We start from the raw sequence: 4162 nt of genomic DNA, 5'->3' as shown, positions 1-4162 counted from the left end.
TACTACAATAAAATTGTAGTACTACATTACCACCACTGTAAATGTGCAAGAATATCAGTCTAACACTATAATCTTTATATAGTACCAGAATACCACAGTAATACTGCAGTACTGCTAATGAAATACTATATACCACCATCATACTATCCAGACTGCGTTCATAGACCACAACACACTGTGGGACTCACTATAAGTGAGCAGTGAGTGATTTTGGACACAGCTGTGTCTGTTCATTTTTCATACGGCTCATTTCATACAGACTTTCTCCTGCAGCCTTCAAACAAGTCACACTTTGACTCTGTGAGCTGGAGAACGGTGGAACAAAGAGAGGACATGAGAGGAAGATGAGACTCTTTTAAAGGCCCACTTCCAGCTCTCCAGTGGAAACATTAACGTAAATGAGCCAAATATACGACAAAAAGTGGCATCACAAGCAAACAGCAGAGCAGGCAGCCTGTTAAGGACCGACTCCCTGTGACAAATATTTAAACTGTTTGTAGTTTGGCTCTGTTTACTCTGTGCTAACAAAGCTTACAGGTGTTTTTACCTGCAGAGAGAAGAATTTGGGCTTCAAAGCAAAGAATTAAACAGAAATGTTTTGATAATTTGTTCTATGGTTGTATTTTATTATTTTTTATGAGAATAAAATTATTTTTATTCTATATACACCTGACTGAAGAAGGAGCCACTGTAAACCAACATAAAGACCCATATATGCAGAAATAATAATACCATGATATACCAGGAAACTGGTGTATCATAAATAATACAGTGATATAAATGTTTGTCACTACAAAAAGTAATAATTTTGTTTCTTTTGATCATAGAAGCAAAAATCATAACTGAACAGTTGTTCCCAACAGTCAGGCTAAAGTTACAAGATCAAAATAAAAACACATACCTCACAGTAACTGCACTTGTAGAGTCTCTTTCTGCTGTGGATCTGTTGGTGTGATCTCAGGTGCTGTGGAGTTTTAAAAGTCTTATCACACAGGTCACATTTATGAGGTCTCTCCTCTGTGTGGGTAAACATGTGGCGTTGTAACTGTGCATCTGTTCCACACTTTTTCCCACACTGATCACAGCTGTACACATCATGTCCAGTGTGAATGCGTAGGTGTGCATTTCTGCTCCCTAGCTGACTGAAAGTTTTTCCACAATAGTCACAGCTGTATGCCTTAATTCCAGAGTGGGTAACTTGATGACTCATTAAGTGGCTACTGCGATTAAAAGCTCTGCCACACTGATCACAGCTGTACGGCTTCTCTCCACTGTGGATGAGTTGGTGTCCTTTTAAATTTCCAGCCAGGGCAAAAGACTTTCCACACACGTCACAGCTGAACGGCTTCTCTCCACTGTGGATGAGTTGGTGCGTTTTTAAGTTTCCAGCCAGGGTAAAAGACTTTCCACACAAGTCACAGCTGAACGGCTTCTCTCCAGTGTGGATAAGTTGGTGCATTTTTAAGTTTCCAGCCAGGGTAAAAGACTTTCCACACAAGTCACAGCTGAACGGCTTCTCTCCAGTGTGGATAAGTTGGTGCATTTTTAAGTTTCCAGCCTGGGTAAAAGACTTTCCACACAAGTCACAGCTGTACGGCTTCTCTCCACTGTGGATGAGTTGGTGTCCTTTTAAATTTCCAGCCAGGGCAAAAGACTTTCCACACAAGTCACAGTTGAACGGCTTCTCTCCACTGTGGATGAGTTGGTGCGTTTTTAAGTGTCCAGCCAGGGTAAAAGACTTTCCACACAAGTCACAGCTGAACGGCTTCTCTCCAGTGTGGATAAGTTGGTGCATTTTTAAGTTTCCAGCCTGGGTAAAAGACTTTCCACACAAGTCACAGCTGAACGGCTTCTCTCCAGTGTGGATGACTTGATGATTTTTTAATGAACCCTTACTAGTAAAATCCTTCCCACACTGATCACAGGTGTATTTTTTTCCTCCCTTCCTTCTGTGAGGTTTGTCAGCCTCCTGAGAGCGCTGACTTCTCGCTCCATGTTGGTCCTGCAGTGACAGAGATACAAACAGAGGCAGTGAGTGAAATGCAGTCGTGGAACAAACTTCAAACTCCATTAATATTAGAATTTTTTTGGAGCCTCCAAAGATCTACTAGGTCTATTACCTCCACCTACTGGTGAAAAAAAAAGAGGAAACTTAAATTTATGTAAAATGAATTCAAAGCATTAATTGGACATCCTGCTTATAAAGAATCATAACAGTCCAGCTTCAAAATGCCAAAGGATGGGACAACACTGCAAATGGATGAAAGCCATCCTGGAAACGTGTTTTATCTGTGAGCTAACAGACACATCCTGGTCAAAGATGAATCCAAGATTCCTCACAGGACTACTGCAGGCCACATGAATGCCATAAAAGGACAGCAAACACACACTTTTTCAAGTACTGTATGCATATATTTTCTAATAAATAACAAAGCAAATATGAGCTCTCTCTCACTGAGTTTCTGATCACACTGACAGACAAACTCCACAGTGTTGAACTGCAGTTTGTGATGGTAGTTGTTGTTCTGCTCTGCAGCCTCTGTGAGTTTGGTGTAGCAGCACATGAAGCAGCTCTCCACCTTCTGCAGCTTCTGCTTAGAGTGACCCTAAAGCTTGAAGCAGATCTTCAGAGCAGAACAAGGACTACTGCCACCAGCTGCAGTCCAACACAGTGGAGTTGGAGTGTGTTGAACCACGGGATGAGAGACTCTGGGGATCACCACAACAGCAACGTCAACAGCTACTGGTACAGCATTTCCAAATACATTACAGATCAAATACTGCTCAATGAAAATGATGTATTGTATGATAAATTGTGGGTTTGATCTGAATCTTGATTATTAATGTCTTTGTTTCAGTGTCCTGTTAAAATGTGACCTTTTTATTTTGTCTTGTTGTAACTTCAGTGCTAATTGGGACCATAATAAAACAAACCAACAGCAGCTGATGAAGTCACACAGTTTCAATAATAGTGTAACACTGATATTTTTCTCACCTGTTGTGTTGAACTCATTGTTTCCTCTGTAGAGGCTGAAAATGTTCCTCTGCTGCTCCGTCAGACTCTCCTCCTCCTGATAATCAGCTGCAGGAGAACAGATCTTTATTAGAAGCTACCACACTGCACTGTTTGGGGGAATGAGCCCTTTAAGGCTGGATTTGCATTTATACACTTTTGTGGGATACGGCCGGTTCTAGCCGGCTATGTTAGGGTGGGCATCTAGAAACTGTAGGTGGGAAACTTGTTTGAAACAAAGACAGAAGGTCTGAACAGCCGACTAGTAACCCACAGGGTTGTGGTTGGAGTCCCTGTTCATGTGCTGACATCTCTGATGCTATTTTCCCACCGCTGAGGAGCTGGTTCGTGTGCCAGTGCTCGTGCTGTTCCCAATGAAGCGGCGAAACGCTTAAGAACGGGCCCGCGTTCCCACCGCGTTTCTGTGAACTGCTCCTTTATGTATGAGTGTGGGCGGGTCCTCGTCTGGACACAGAAACCGAAGCGCACAAACGTGGGAGAACACGCTCCTCTTTCTTGTGCTGCAAATACGTTTTACGGTCCAAACCAAACTACTGCAGCATCTGTGTGCAGCACAGAGGGAAACACAGACAGCGATTAGAGCAAGATGACGAGTACGCACTTTGTGTCTTTTTATCTGTGATATGAACTGATACAAAGCAGCAAGTTCAGCCTTTAGAGCCAAACCTAATTCACAACCATAAAAAATCGCTTTGCTTTTCTCATGTAATACACATGTAATATGGTAGAAAACTTGATGTTGAGATGGTAGAGTCACGCCCTTCTGCTGCTTTCGTCATGGGTTCTTGGTTACAGACCAGCTAGTTTGTGGGGCCGGAGTCGAACCCGTTTTTCGGCCGAGCACCGAGTACTTCCACGGTGGAAAACCCGCCTAACGATTCAAATAAAGGCACCGGCACCGGAACCCTGTTGGGAACGAGGCCTTAGAGGAACAAAGTGAATGCAGACACACACAGAGACAGACTCTCTCCAAACCCTCAGAACAAAAGCTGTCCAGCTTTGTCTGTCTGTCAAAATGTTTTGTACACATCCTGCTGGAATCAGTGTTGTTACAGCTGCAGTCAAAGCAAGATGGAAACCATCAAGAAGGAAAGTTCAGATCCACTCAGACTAAATGTCTCCAGTTGC

The sequence above is a fragment of the Archocentrus centrarchus genome, unplaced genomic scaffold, assembly GCF_007364275.1.
Source record: "Archocentrus centrarchus isolate MPI-CPG fArcCen1 unplaced genomic scaffold, fArcCen1 scaffold_115_ctg1, whole genome shotgun sequence".
Lineage (NCBI taxonomy): Eukaryota > Metazoa > Chordata > Actinopteri > Cichliformes > Cichlidae > Archocentrus > Archocentrus centrarchus.
This window is presented reverse-complemented; position numbering follows the sequence as displayed.